The sequence below is a fragment of the Dermacentor albipictus genome, chromosome 6 (genome assembly GCF_038994185.2).
Source record: "Dermacentor albipictus isolate Rhodes 1998 colony chromosome 6, USDA_Dalb.pri_finalv2, whole genome shotgun sequence".
NCBI classification, from domain to species: Eukaryota; Metazoa; Arthropoda; class Arachnida; order Ixodida; family Ixodidae; genus Dermacentor; species Dermacentor albipictus.
In genome coordinates this window covers 103,404,607-103,420,915 of record NC_091826.1, presented here as the reverse complement: position 1 = coordinate 103,420,915, position 16,309 = coordinate 103,404,607, and the positions used below count along the sequence as shown (strand labels likewise).

Sequence of the window (16,309 nt, the reverse complement as noted above, 5' to 3'; positions counted from 1 at the left end):
CAAATAAAAGCACAAGGAATGCACCTGTCTCGCATTTGTCTAGTACAAGAAAACAAGCCTTCTGCACAAAAACGAATTTCAATAACTTCAAATGAAATAAAACAAATTGACACAATCGACACTAAATGAAACCTAGGAAGAGCCACTGATACACATCGTAGTAGGGGGTGGTGCTTAAATATTGGCACCTAGTGAATGTCTATTGAAATCAGTTATTTGAATTGCTGTTCGGAACAAACAGCCACTGTTTGATATTAAGATTACTTATTGAATGTAAACCTTTCAGTAGGAGTGAAAGGCCTCTGCAGTTCATGAAAAGAAGCAATGAACCATCTGTATGAAACATGGACTTGTTTCCATCAGAGAACATGAACCAAAAGCCTGGCATGTGATCCCAAGTGTACTGTTTCCGTTGCCATTACTTCTACGTGAAAGGAAAAGTAGTACAGTTCTCTTAGTAGGGGTGATGGCGGAACAATCTAGTTCAGCCTGGAATTTCAGGCCAGCAGTTGCTCCACTTATAGCGCCCTTTTCTGGGCATATCGTTGATGACCATGTGTGAAAGTCCACCTATTGAAACTCAAGCAGAAGAAGCAGTTTTTATCTTTAGATCAACCTGGTGGCTTTCTGTAAACACTAGGCATTGTATTATTTATTATTTATTTATTTATTATTACCTCAAAGGCCCCAGTGCGTGATATTACATGAGGGATGGGCGACCACTTCAGTGGAATGTGGAATCAATGGCAGCATTCAAATGGTGTGGGTATGAGTGGTGCACGGCGTCGGCGGAAAGGTCATTCCAGTCCCGTACAGTCTTCACAAAGAAATAATGTTGGTGCGTAGTGGTCCGGGCAGGCGGAGGATACACAGATGTTTCGTGACGTTATCGGCAAGAATGATGGTGTGCTGGAATGATGGCTGAAGCACTACGAGCAGAATGATAAAATTTGTGATAAAGACACAGTCTGAAAACATGATGCGTTTTATCTAGATTGGAAAGTACTGCTTTAATTTTAGCTGAGAGACACTAGTGTGGTAATAATAATCGGAACAAATATGGCGAGCTCCACGATATTGAACAACTTCTAGAGTGTTAGAAAAAGGTGGTTTGGTGTGGGTCCCAAAGAGAGCATGCGTATTCTAGCTTAGGTCTGACAAAAGTTGGATAAGTTAGTATCTTTAAGGATGGTAGTACAAAGCGCAAGTTGCGCCGGAAGTAACCAAGCGTGCGATTGGCTTCGTTAGTGATGTTCGTAATATGAGACGACCAAGAAAGGTTATTTGAAAGTGTAAGGCCAAGGTACTTGCATGACTCCACTGATATTTCCGAGTTGCAGAGAACGTACTTAGCAGTATTGTGAATCTTCCGTCGATTAAAAAGTATTAGTAGAGTCTTTGTAGTGTTCAGTGACATTAGCCACAAGCTGCACCAAATGGTAACTTTGTCTAGGTCATCTTGTAATGCGTAGTTGTCGGTATCAGCTAGGATTGAGCGATAAATTACACAATCCTCAGCGAAAAGGCGAATGTTAGATTAAAGATTAGCCGGTAAATCATTAATACATACAAGGAATAGGAGGGGCCCGAGAACTGTGCCTTGGTGTACACCGGAGAGAACAGGGCTTTTAGAAGAGGAGTGGTTGTTAACATACACAAATTCTTGTCTGTTAAGAAATTTGGTATCCAGTTCAAAACAAGGGGATTAAGGTGCAATCGAGAAAGTTTTAGGAGAAGTCGTTGATGCGGAACTTTGTCAAACGCCTTTTCAAAATCAAACGCCTTTTCGAGATTAAGGTTAGAGCTTATGTCATTTATAAAGAGTGGTTATTCGTTATCACAAGATAAACCTTTACGGAAGCCATACTGGTTAGGGTGGAAGAAACTTACAGATGTTAGGAATGTAGCAATGCGGGAGTAAAGCACATGTTCCAATAATTTCGAACAGACGATAGTTAGAGAAATTGGGTGGTAGCTGCTACGTGATGATGAAGGATCTTTCTTTGGGACTGGGATAACCTTACCCACTTTTCCATCATCCGGCACCACTCCTGATGATAAAGATTGCTGAAAAATGTGACATAAAATCTCGCTTGTAACATATTTAGTATTTTTGAAGACTTTGGAATTCATACCATCGATGCCAGGTGAAGACGACAGCTTTAAGGAATCAATGCATTTCTTGATTCCATCAGAACTGAAGGTGATTGCGGGTATTGTATGGTAGCTGAAAAGTGGGAATTCAGGAAGTTCACCTTTAGGTCCATTCGTAAACATGGAAGAGAATGCATGATTAAGCGCTTCGGCGATTTCGTGTTCAGGAATAGGCTTAATTTTCTTGTCGCACATAGCACGTGGTTGCGAACGCTTTGGATTTATAATATTCCAGAATATTTTGTAGTTATTTCGCAGGATGTTTGGTAGGGTAGTCGAAGAAAAGGAGCATTTTGCTTGACTAGGAAGGGACAGGTACGTTTTTTCAGCGGTGTAGTACTTCTGCCATGCGCACTGAGTTGGAATGCCTAGCAGCGCGGTAAAGCCTTTTCTTTTTATTGTTGAGACGCTGTAGTGTCCTATTGAACCAGGGTGATGAGTGCTTTTCAGTTACAGTGATATGTATGTAAGTTTTTATCAGCTCATGCATTTTATTTTTGAAATGAAAGTTAATTTCAACAGAACCTTCTAAGAACGAGCAGGAAAATTCCCCTAGTTTAATATTCCTACCAGTATAGTTGCCTTTGTCGTAAAGCGTAATAATTTTTCTAGTTTTTGGGAAGGCAGGGATGTCACTTTCGAACGAGGTATGTAGCACTGAATGATCGCTAAGGCCAGGTAAGTGCGTCAGTGGTGAAACATTATCGGAGTGAGAAGTGAGGATAAGGTATAATATATTAGAAGACTTATCATTGTGCCGCGTGGGGTTACTGACGATTTGCGTTAAGCCTTACGTAAGACACTTATTAAAGAAATCACTTTCGACGTTGTTTTTTGACGTTGTTTCAGCTATATTGGACCAATTGATGGCAGGGAAGTTGAAATCGCCGAACAGCATGATGGGTGATTGGTGATAAAGCACTGTTACGGAGTGAAGCACCTCATGGAAGTCAGCTACGAAAGAGCTGTTTGCGTCGGGCGGACGACAGCATTTACCGATGACAACGGCTGGGCGAGAAGCGTTGCTTATCACAAAGACAATTTCTAAGGCCGTTGTTACTGTTATTTCAGCACACTGAAGACTTTCGTGTGCGCACATCAGTACGCCGTGCTCCCTTTTGTGCGATCTGTCGCGTCGGAATATAGAAAAATTTGGAAAATGTGAAGGAATTTCTGCATTATTAATGGGCGGATTAAGCCAAGTTTCAATAAGAGGGACTATGTTCGATGCCGTTGTACTGAGCGTTGTACAGAGTCATATGTGTAGCATCGCCAACAAAAGCCAACCCACAAGCAGCGCCACCTATGCGCATTACAGAAGAATCCTGGTGCGACAACTGGGCTGAGGGGGAGAGGGCCATGGGAAGCGCGGCGCTCGACACGTTGTGGAATAAACGTTCCTTTGAGTTTTACTTGAGTCCAGTCTTCTTACCTGGAATATAGATAACTCCCGCGGCGGGAGCAGACACTAAAAACTGGCGACGAGGATCATTCAACTTCAAGAAGCCCACACGGCACCAGAAGAGGCCAAGAAACAAATCAGTGGACGCCAATCAAGAAAAAAAGCCACGCAAGATGGAAGCCATGCTGCCCGCCTTCCCGCCATTCGACCCGAACACGGACCCGACGTCGCTCACCCAGCGGTGAACGAAATGGCAAGCCCGTTTTGACAACTTTCTACTAGCAGCAAACATGCAGAATGCAGCCCGCAAACCTGCTATGCTGCTACACTACGCAGGAGATGCGGTGCACGACATTTTTCTGGCGCTTCCGGATCGAGGCACGGATTATGAAACGGCAGTCGCGAAGCTGAACGCACATTTCGCACCAAGAAAGAATGCGGTCTACGAGAGGCTTGTTTTTCGTCAAGCAAAACAAAGCTCCGAAGAAACAGTGGACCGATTTCAAGTCCGACTCAGAAAGTTGGCTGCGACATGCGAGTTTGCGAACGAAGAACAAGAAATCGTAACGCAAATGATAGAAGGGACCAATTCAGCTAAGCTGCGCTGCAGTGCGTTACGAGAGCGCGATGTCACGCTGGAGAAAATTATGGAAATAGGCCGCAGCCTCGAGACAGCAGAGTTTCAAGCAACCAGCATGGAAGGCCGCGAGCGCGTCGAACCTGTGCAGAAAGTCACAAAGAAGAAGCAGTGGCGGCGCATTGCGCCTTCGAGCAACCAGTCAGAGCACAAGCTGTCGTGCAATCGTCCAGAGAATAATAATATATGGAGTTTTACGTGCCAAAACCACTTTCTGATTATCAGGCACGCCGTAGTGGGGGACTCCGGAAATTAATCGTCCAGAGAACAAGCAAGCTGAGAAGTGCAGCTGCTGTGGAGGAGCGTGGCCTCACAAAGGAGGGAAATTCAGCTGTCCAGCATGGGAAGCTACATGCCACAAGTGTCAAAAGAAAAACCACTTCGCCAAGTTCTGCAGACAAAGACCCACTGTACACTCCGTTGACGTCACAGGCACCCCCGCGAGCACACAACAGGACACAAGCGTGGAGGATTGCGTCTTTCACGTGCAGAATCACAGGCAAGAATTACCAGTGGTAACAGTCGAAAATCAACAACACACCACTTCAGTTTTGTGTGGATTCTGGAGCAGGTGTCAACGTCATCGGAGAGAACGTGGCAAAGGCACCTACAGATGATGCAGCTGGAGCACACAACCACAAAGCTGGTACCATATGGAGTCACCCAAGAAATCCCAGTCATGGGAAAGTTCTCTGCAACGTTCCGTGCTCTAGACCAATTCATCGAAGCAACAGTGTACGTCGTAAAAGGGACACGTCGATCGCTTTTGAGCTACAAGACAGCCTCTGATCTAAAGCTCATCACAATACTTCAGCTGGTCACAGAACACAGTAGTGTTGACGCAAAGAAAGAATTTCCAAAGCTGTTTGGCAAGGTCGGTCGGCTCAAGAACTTTTAAGTAAAGCTGAACATCTCACAAGATGTCCAACCAGTCGTGCGACAACACCATCGCATTCCTTTCCAGATGAGCAAAGTGCTGGAGACCAAGCTCACACGCCTGGAGGAGCTAGACATCATAGAGAAAGTAACAGGACCAACACCTTGGGTGCCACCGATCGTCATTGTTCCCAAACGCCATGATCCCAACGCAGTCAGAATGTGTGTTGACATGCGAGAAGCCAACGTGGCCATTGCGAGAGAAAGACACGTCATGCCCACAGTAGAAATTGTTATCAGCATTCTGAACGGAGCCGCCTACTTTTCAAAGTTGGGCCTGAAAGAGGGCTACCATAAGCTCGAGCTTACTGAAGAATCCAGGGTGATAACAACGTTCTCTACACACTGTGGTCTGAGGAGATACAAAAGACTATTGTTTGGTGTCAATGCCGCCGCAGAGATTTTTCAAGACGCCATAAGGCAAGTACTTCCGGATGAGGACGGAATCATCAATGTCAATGACGACATCCTCATCTCTGGACGCACCATAACAGAGCACGACCGAAGGCTGCGTCTGGTGCTGAAGCACCTGGAAGATGCCGGGCTGACTCTGAATGAAAACAAGTGCGTCCTAGGCACTAATAAGCTTAAATTCTTTGGACACGTGTTTTCATCTGCAGGAGTCAGTGTGGACCCAGAAAAGGTTAAAGCAGTAGCCAGAATGACAGCACCAAAAACCCCAACCGAGGTTAGAAGCCTCCTTGGCATAGTAAACTATTGCCCTAGATTCATTCCTCGCCTAGCCCAAATGGTAGATCCATTGAGGAAGCTCACTCATGCCGGCACAGAATTCTGCTGGAACGAAGGCACCAGAAGGCCCTAGATGACGTGAAGAAAGAAATCTCGAATGCGCACCCTAGCATACTTCGACGACACAAAAGAGACCCACGTCATCACTGATGCTGGACCAGAAGGTATAGCGGGAGTGCTGGCTCAAGAAGATTTAAGCGACAAAAGCCGCAGCATTCTGGCGTACTTCAGCAGAGCGTTGACACCAACGGAGAGAAGATATCCCCACATCGACCGTGAAATGTTGGCCATAGTGGCAGCTATCGAACATTTTCACATCTACCTTGCAGGGGGAAAGTTCACGGTGAAGACAGACCACCTGCCTTCGGTGTCTATCATTCGAAAGCCCAGCACAAAGCTCTCAGCAAGGCTCGAACGACTGAGCCTGAGGTTACAACATTACACCTTCGAGATTGAACACATTGCAGGGAAGAACAACCCTGCAGACTACCTGTCAAGGCATGCACCACTTACCGACAGTGTCGTTCCCAGTGAAGAAGCAAGTGCGATAGAAGAGTATGTCTCCTTCATCGTGGAAACAGCTGTTCCACAGGCACTGACTTTGCAAGAAATCGAGAAAACATACGCAAAAGATGCTCAGATGCAACTTTTGATCAAGGCTCTGCGAACGAACAACCCAAAGACTTGTGACGACGTGTGGAAAAGCGACAGGCTCAAACCATTTGCTCAAATCAACGACGAGCTCATAGTTGCCGAAAACGACATTGTGCTAAGAGGGACGAGACTGATAATTCCTGAACAAGCACAGGCTCAAGTCATTCGTCTAGCACACAGAGGTCACCAAGGAGTGGTTAAGACCAAACAACTCATTAGAGAAAAAGTGTGGTTTCCGGGGATTGACAAGAAAGTAGAGGTGGCTATAAAGGACTTGAAGCATGCCAGAGAACCATGGTTGAAAACAAGACCTCACCGCTAATCATGGCACCACTTCCAAATGGACCATGGCAGTCTGTGGCAGCAGACTTTGCTGGCCCCCTACCTGGCAACAAGTACGTTCTAGTGGTTGTCGACGAGTACTCGCGTTTTCCTCTGACAGCAGCACTCTCCTCGCTAAGTTCAAAATCTGTGACGGAGAAACTAAGCGAAATGTTCAAAGTACACGGAATGCCACAGACACTAAAGACAGACAATGGACCTCCCTTCTTCGGGAAGGAGTTTGCAGAGTTCATGAAATCTTGTGGAATTCACCATCATCGCGTCACTCCTCTGAGGCCTCAAGCCAATGGAGAGGTTAAAAGATTCATGATAAACGTGAAAGAGCTGGTGAAGAGTGCTGGTGCTGAGCAGAGAGACTGGCAAGCGGAGCTAAATGAATTCCTTCTAAACTACAGGGCGACACCTCACTCAACAACAGGTTTCACGCCTGCTGAACTGCTGTTTGGACGAAAGATCAAAACGAAGCTTCCTGAAGTTCCAGAGAAGTGCATGCATGCGAAGCTTGCAGAAACAGATCTAAAGAAGAAGCAACAAATGAAGGACTACGCTGATGACAGAAAACACGCTGTGCCACATGCAATTCAAATGGGAGATGCGGTACTCCTTAAGCGACACTCGCCTCTCTCCCATGAGACGGCCTACGAGCCTGTCCCCTACAGGGTGACGAGGATTCAAGGGACAGCTGTAACCGCCGAGCGAGACGGCAGGAGGGTTTTAAGAATTGCGTCGCTCTTCAAACGTATTAAACGTCAGCAGCATAGTCCAGCACTCGAAGACTGGGACGACTGCATCACTCCAACAGGTGTAACCCAGAGTGACAAGACAGGGTTTAGATCCTCTTCAATCGGAAACAACAAAGCGTCCCAACCGAATGCACGGCGAAACCCGGACCGTCAAGCACGCAATACCTAGCCGAAGGTTTTTGCAGATTTCATCGTCAGCCAAGTGCAGGCTGAATAAAAGTCTGGGGGGATGTAGCATCGCCAACAAAAGCCAACCCACAAGCAGCGCCCCCTATGCGCATTACAGAAGAATCCTGGTGCGACAACTGGGCTGAGTGGGAGAGGGCCACGGGAAGCGCGGCGCTCGACACGTTGTGGAATAAACGTTCCTTTGAGTTTTACTTGAGTCCAGTCTTCTTACCTGCAATATAGATAACTCCCGCGCCGGGAGCAGACACTACAATATGGAAGTCCCCTTCTCATGGCATCCTGTAGAATGTTTTACTTCGCAGTATGACAACAGCAGGGCCATATAAAATGTTCCATATCGCTTGCTGCAGCTGACAGAAACGAGCTTAAACTGATGTGTCCCTTCAAAACTATGTTTTCATTAGTTTTGTGGCAGCAGAGTGGTTATTCAAGAAGAAAATGAAGGCCAAAGTTTATTTTTCATTCGCTGACGCAACAGGTATGCTGGTATGTCAGTGTAACGTGGCAATGTTCAAAATACATTTTTCCTTATTTGTTTTGTTGGGGCAGAGTAAAAAATACGAACATTTGTGGCTTATGACTTATATAGAATACAATATATTTAATCTTTGCTGATAAAAATAAGCTAGGTGCAATCAGACGGCAGCACAATCCATGGCATCGCGGGGAGCTAGGGGAGTTTACTTTGGTGTTGCCAGAACCTTTTTGTTCTTGCATCCTTTGCGGCCTACCGAGCCTCCTTTTGCAGTAACTGTGGCAATTTAACGCATTCCCATTTCTGGGGCACTTCACCCACTTTCCGTGGGCCAAGCATCTATGTATATTTGTATCTATGTTTTTGTGTATGTTTGTATCTAACCGTTTTCCTACATACCTGGGTCACTGGGTGGCCCGTGGACGAATTGGTAATGCATTGGTCTCTGCTTAGGTAACACGGTTTAAGAACCAACCATCGGACCAACATGGGTCACTGAGTATGTGGCAATGTGTACATACATCCCGCTCTTCAACCAACCTCTTTCGTGACCACATGGGTCATAACGGATGCCGAACTGGGTAGGTACCACTGTTCGAAGATCTTAGGACACCGATTTGGAGCACTCGGTATGTGCCACGCGGTCCGTGCTGCTCTTCAACGAGCGTCCTTGGTGCCGATTTGGGTAACTTGGAATGTGCCCCCTGCAATTATAAAATGCTCTGTTAAATTTCTCCCATGAATAGTGAAATATGAATATGCGCCACTGGGTGTGCGGCAAGCGAATGAACAATCCTCGGCATTTGCCGTCACCGACGTGCCACGCTTCTCATCTCGGTGGCCACATGTGGACTTCTCGGCCTCCGAACACGTAGAATGGTGCCGTGCCGCAACTGCGCTCCTCTCGCGCTTCTTTCTGAACGTGCTGATCGGTTACCCATGTTGGTGTCAAAGAGGTTCACTGAAGACCGGTACAGACTCGGTAACATACATACCGGAGTGCTTCAAGTCGACATGAGAGCATTTCTTCGAACAGCTGTACTAGCCCAGTCCCGCATCTACAGTGACCCATGTCGATATGAAAGAGGGTTGAAGAGCAGGATGTATGTACACATTGCCATGCACTCGGTGACCCAAGTTGGTCTGATGGTTGGTTTTGGACCCTGTTACGTCCGCACAGCATTCCTATGCGCTGCCCATTCAGCTGCAGACTGACTACCAGTGACCCAGGTGGGCGAGAAAGCGGTTAGATACAAATATACATAGATAAATAAATACAGAGCAAGCCCCTGGGGAATGCATGAAATAGTGCAAGAATGTGAATGCATTGAAATATCAAGAATCAACCATATCAACCATAAGTTATTTGGCAATTTTAATGCTAATAGCTAAAACGCCAATCATTTCTAAAGGATGCATGCACCGACAATTTCTCTAATACAAGTCAGATCATTTTTCTCTTTAGTGCCCTTCCATGCAACAAGCTTGCTTGAGAAGATTAAAGAAGAGGGGACTCTGGTTCAGCAGCAACAAACATTTTCTGATCGTGAATCATATATTGAACACCCAAGACTGGCAAAGGTGCCGCGGCAAGAGCAACTTGTAACACAAGCACGTTGTGACAGTTAAAAAATTCAGAGGAGAAATTATTTCGACGTCACCGCCATACTTTATGTCAAGATACGCTTGGTTCCAACAGGTATGGATGATAATTAGCACTGTCTGAATATTCTGCAGTGATCCATGTTTTGAAATTTTGAATATTAAGGAGAACACAGGCAGATACTCCATATTCGGGAGAGGCGAGTGTGAAATCATAGTGTGTTCACCCTAATTTAGACCAACAGCATGGTTTATTGATGCTAGTAAGCATGGTGCAGTTAAAGATAGAAGCACTTGTTGCTGCATTCATAGTTTGGTTCACACATCTTGAGTCCATCAGGCCCTCATATGCCGCAGCTGTTGTACCTCTGTGTTGTATTATGGTAGATCAGAAACTTGAGGCCGCTAAATTAACATCAGCTAAATGTACTACCATGTCGTCTATTTCAGGTTCGAGCTACAAAAGATAAGCGGTCAAATCTGTTTAAATGTGTTGTTTTGAAATTCTGTTCACCTTTAGCTAGTAATAAAACGCCAATTACTACATAATGAAGGTTGGAGTCTCCAGTTTAACAGTTAACCCAAACTGGAATGCCATTAATGTCAGTGGAATGCTGCAGACAACCGACAGGTTTACTGTAGTGCTTAAGGTCCACTCCACCCAGTCCATTTGTTATAGCCAACAATCTGCACATAGCCAATTAGTGGGAGCGCTAGTGCACATGGGCTTAACTTTGTTGCCTTCACATTGATACAAAGACAGTTAAGCAAGTGTCCCAACATGGTTTTTGTCGCACGCCTAACCTGCCATGGTGGTGTAGTGGCTTTGGCATTGTGCTGCTCAGCCCAAGGGTGCAGGATAAAATCCCAGCTGCGTTGGCTGCATTTCAGACGGGGCAAAACGCAAAAACACCAATGTACCATGAATTGGGTGCACATTAAGGAAACCCAGGTGCTCGAAATTTTTCCAGAGCCCCCATCACGGCATGCATCATAATCATATGGTGGTTTTGATACGTAGGAGGAATGTTCCAAAACTATGTTTCGTCATTTGTTTCACGCTGAAACATTACTGCCAAAAAGCATACAGCATTGCATCATGGTGTACCTTGCGCTATTTTTCCACATAGTCGCCACGGGCATTGAGGCATCTGTCGTAGCATGCAATCAATTTGAAGAAACTACTCTTTTGAAACTCGGTGCCGTGCGCTGCAAGCAATTGTCAAACAGCCTGCTCCACCTCAGAATTGTGTTGAAAGTGACGTCTTGAGGGTGCAGCTTTCAATGCGGCGGACATGTGCCCATTCATACTGGATAATAGCACGCACTTCCATTCGTGACCACATTGTCAGTACACACCTGCCATCGTAATTTGTACTCGAATGACCTCAGGCACGCCGGTCTGCTGCTACTCTCTCTTCTTCGGCGCTCTGTGGATGCATCATTCCTCCTCTGCTGGTGCTCCTTCAGTCATTTAACTAGCAACAAGCATGGATGCTTATGGCAATAGTTTTTTTCACCTGGTCTACCATCTTCTCTCTAAAGAAGAAGAGGAAACTTACTTTTGGAACATCACTCGTAATGCCCCAGAATTTAATGTTAAATGTGGTATGCCTAGGTGCAGAGGTTATCTCTCAAGAAATGCTTTCTCACAAGAATTTCGTGTCAGCTAGCTGTAACAAAACAGGTAAAGCCATACCCTCCTCTCGAGCCAACCGTGGCGTTCTCCTTCAATATTTGCTGTGTGGCGATTGCTATGCCTGCTTCCTTCACGCAGTGCACAAGTGTTGTCTACTTCCGACTTACTTCAGCGATATGTGTTCTCCTGCCTATTTCCTATGCAGTTCTTTGTCCTTAAGCCTGGGCTACATAGAGTCGACTTTGAAGACATGGCATGGCGAGTAGAGGAAGAGCAGCACGAGCAGTATTCATTGACTTGCCCTACATGAAATGAAAAAGGCCGAACACCACCGCAGGTGTTTGCTAGAAGTTTATATGCGATGTACAATACACACAAAGTAGCTGTTTCCAATATTCAATTCTGATAATCGCCTGATAAGCTGATAAGTTGTGTGTAGTATATATATATATATATATATATATATATATATATATATATATATATATATATATATATATATATATATATATATATATATATATATGATACATATGTTTCTGACTTTCTCTATATTATGCTTCTAATATTTTTTGTAACTACAAGCGGAAAAAATAAGTGCTGCCATAGCTAAGCTAGAGTTGCCGCTAACTGGGGAATGTGTTGAAACAGGTTATTCATAATGCTTCATCTACTCTAGACTTAAAGGGACGCTAAAGCGAAACAATAAATCAGTTTAGACTAATGAAGCATTGTTTGAGAAGCCTACGGGCAGTCATTTAAAAAATATAGTTTGATTATTAGATGAGAAAATGAAGGTTCGAGTATCAGTATTTGAATTTCGCGCCGGAACTGCAGCGCCGGTACGTCAGCGTGATGTCAGGGATTCCAAAGTATGTTTCCGTATTTGGGCCACGTTGGCTGAATAAAGGTTCCCGAAACTTGCCATGTTTATTATTTGGTTCCTTTAGAGCACAATGTAGTCAATCTGTACCCCTATATATAATTAGTTGGCCCTAGAAGATGCCATCAGAGTCCAACACGTCACAGCCCCCAGGTGCGAGAACTTAGGTAGGCGTCGCCACCCGTATATTGTTCTTGCGCTCTTTCTGGCTTACCAAACGTCTTATCGTTGTAAGAGTGGTGTTTTTGGTGTTTTACAACGGTAATTTACTGATGCAGAAGAAATCATTTTTCCCTTTAGTGTTCCTTTAACAACTATATACAAAGGAAAAAAACTGCATTGACAATTGAACCGCCAATTTTTTTGTGAGAGCCATAGATGGTAGCACTACACAAAAGTCTAACTCAAGATGATGGCTTTCTGACATGTTTTGACATGTTGTAAAGCACGTTAAATTGCCTTCAACGCTTTGCTTTTGGATATTGACTTGTTAGGATTCCTGCCAATGCAACCATTTTAGGCAAATCGTACACAAAGCTTGGCTATCTGACCACTGCAGTTGCCGCTGAAAGCACTATTCTTTTCGATATCGCGGGTGATCGTCTAGGAATACGAACACACACGGGTGAGCGCTAACTTGCAACTGTATCATATATTTCCACAACAGATTTACATAGCCACAGACCACACAAACTACGAAAGAGCACAGAAGACAGAAGAAAACAACAAGAATGAGCAATAGTTGATGTTGGCATTAATGTACAGTGCTCACGTTTTCTGGAGCGTGTGGTCACTGCAGTTTACTCCCTGCACACACTTGCAGTTCAAGATGACGAAAAAGCGAGGGTACCGCGCTGGTACCGTTCGTGTTCCAGCCACCAAAGAAGACATCCTCATTCCTATTCTCAAGTGAAAATGCTTCTGCAGCACATCCATTGCTATTGCCGGGGATATAGAAGCAATGCCAATTCTCAAGCAGAAGTGGGCCATTGGTTTGAAGAAGTGTCTAAGTCCACTGCATTTGTGTCCTTGTTTTTAAGGGCACACACATCACTATGTATACGTATGGCATTGAAAATAAGCTTAATGAAGAGGCATGTTGCAAGCATTCCCGGTGATGTTATGTGCATAACCAATCGGATAACTTGTCATAGTGTCATTTCTGCCATGTTGCATGGCACGGCAAGAGGCGGCTGAAAATGCTGGGAAGTAGCGCCGCTGCAATCGGTAGTGATGCACATTTTTGAAACCTTATACTTAATTGCACACTTTGCACGGCACGCTTAAGTCGGTCGCTTAGTGATCAGGTAGCCTTACAATGCTGACTCAGTACTTTTGCACAAATCTGTCAAAATCCTTCCAGGTTACTTACGCACAGCATGCAGGTGTGTACATTTGACTTCTTGGCCATTATGCAGCCTAGCTTACTGTGCATTGCTCACATGTCAGAAAGACGTGCTTGTCAACAAGTTAAGTCGGCGCATTTCTCCGCAGCCACCTGTTTGCTTGAAATGCGAGTCGAGCGTAAGCAATGCTTTGCTAAATCTGTCTAATCTGGTAGCTAAGTGCATGTTTCAGCTGTTCCTGTCCATGAAAAAAATAATGCAGGCCTTATGCACATCATGAAATCTGTGTGAGGGGAAGACCAACGTGCTCGTGTTACGCAACGTGATGTAGACAGTGATCATCTCGAAAAGTGAGTTGGTTTTGGCACAATAGAAGTACACCTACAGTTATGGCCTAATGGTTAGAGCACGGGTTGCTGTGCTGGGGGACCGATGTTCAATGCCGCCGTCGGGCACGTAATTCACTTTTTTTAGGCCTCAGCTACGTGGCAAAATATCAGCACCCAGCAGCCACAATCGGGAAAGTCAAATAGGGTTCACACATAAAGCTTCACTTTGGAAGTCACACAAGGTTTCGCCTGTAGAATTTTACAGAATGTATACTTAAAAGTATTGTAGCAAAGAAGAATGACCTGTGCCTAAAGTTTGGCGCACGTGTGTGAGTGCTACACATTCGCCCGTATTCCAGCAAAATCGGCCTCAAGTTGCGAGTGACTCTTCAGTTCCCGAGCAGGCAGGCATTTACTTTGCTTTGCGACCATTTGATCCATGCTCGTGCACGCTGGCCACTATTGTGTGCCAGTGCATAACACAGCAGGGATGGATGTCTAATTTTACATCAACTACAAGCCATACATGAGTCCGTTGAGGCAGCCTAAGCGTTTATCAAACATTACCCCAAAAATATTCCCCGAAACTGATTTCCCGAGCGCAATTAAACGGTTAATGGAGTCAGTGAAACTCCATTACTCTGTCAGAAGATACATATGAAACTTCGTAATGACTGCCCTTTCGATCATCACCTGCACTACATTTAAGGACACAGCTTAGACTCTTTCATTGCCATCATAGATAACAACGCACATGACAACAGGAACAAGCACCACCAACACCTCTTGTGCTGTACTCATTAGCCATTTGTCAAAACCAGAAAAATAACAAAAGAGCTCTCATTTCTTCCATGTGCCCACTTTTTCCCCAGCAACCTCATAAGGGTGGAGGAAGTTCCCCTGATGTAAATCTGGGCTGTGGTCAACCTCAACGCTGCTGCCGCAAGTGGAAGGGCTTCATCAAATACAGTGCCACCTGTTGCAACTATACGATACTGGCAAAAATGTGTACCACCTGCTGTGGACTTGCCAAAGCACATGACACTCCTGTGAGCCCTTGCTCAGACTACCTAGTGTGGCCTCCACAGTGACTGGCATGCTCTCGTCAGTAAGTAGACTCAAGATTACTCTCACTACGAAATATTACTTGACATTGGCACAATGCAGGGTTGCATTCATTTATATAGTTATTTTGTTTGCTGTGCTTTAAGGCTGCCTTCCAATAATTAGAAAAAGTCAACAGCAGGCACCTTTCCTTTCTTTAAGGCAAAGCTGAATTAGATGCTGAGTTGCCCTTTTGATGTTGACGCAGTTTGTTGTGCAAAATTTGTTATAATGGTGAATATCCCATGCACAAAAAATTGGCAGTCCAGTGTTTACAAAGACAAGCCCTCCCCCAAACGGTAAAAACAAGCTTTATGTGCCATTCTCCACGTGCTGCCATTAGCTAGTAGTTCGGCTCTCTCAATGGTCGTCTTTGAGTTTTATTTTCACTTCAAAATTTAGGTTTGTTGCTTTTTCCCGCTCACTTCCGTAAACTTGTGGTCACTTCAGGTGACTTCTTGCGATTGTTAGAATACGACTTTTTTGTAATCAAAGAAATTGTAATCTAGATTGCATTCTCACACTACAGTATTTCTTCTTAGGGTTAAATTTTTCATGACTTGTACAGGCACCATTAATTAATATCCTTAAATGTCATTGGAAATACAGAAAGTCAATGAAAATGCTGTGGAAATCGAGGCACAGTGCAAGGTATGTGGTATGATCAATGACACACAGCAGTTTTTTACCACTTTCTCTACGGTAACAATCGCAGCCTTCTATCAAGGTGTACATAAAGATACATGCCTGGTAATATTCTTAACCGGCCATGCTTCTCATTAGGGTTTGGTTTGGGAGAGTTGTGCACTTATCTGAATTCATATTGTTTTGTGGAAGCATACACAACAGGAAGATGTTTATACAATATATTTGTAAGGCGATTAAGTTCTGAACCATATGGTCAAAAGCACACCCCAGATCAAGATCGTCTTCTTCATTATTGCTCCTTTTGAGGAATAATCATGACATGACCCCCGGCTGCTGAAGCACCATCACGGTACTTGTTATGGTGTGGGTGAGAGGTAAGGGTTGAGGCGGAATACATGAACGTCTCCAGGTAGCGAAACGAAGGGAGAGAAAGAGTCAAGTGGGCAAATCTCGTAAGTGAAGTCTGTTACATGTCT

General features: G+C 44.7%; 1 protein-coding gene across 1 annotated transcript in view; it reads left to right on the top strand.

Moving 5' to 3' along the window:
- LOC139061313 (uncharacterized) overlaps positions 1-16,309 on the top strand; it is a 413,371-nt gene that overhangs the window by 134,867 nt on the left and 262,195 nt on the right. The window lies entirely within an intron of this gene.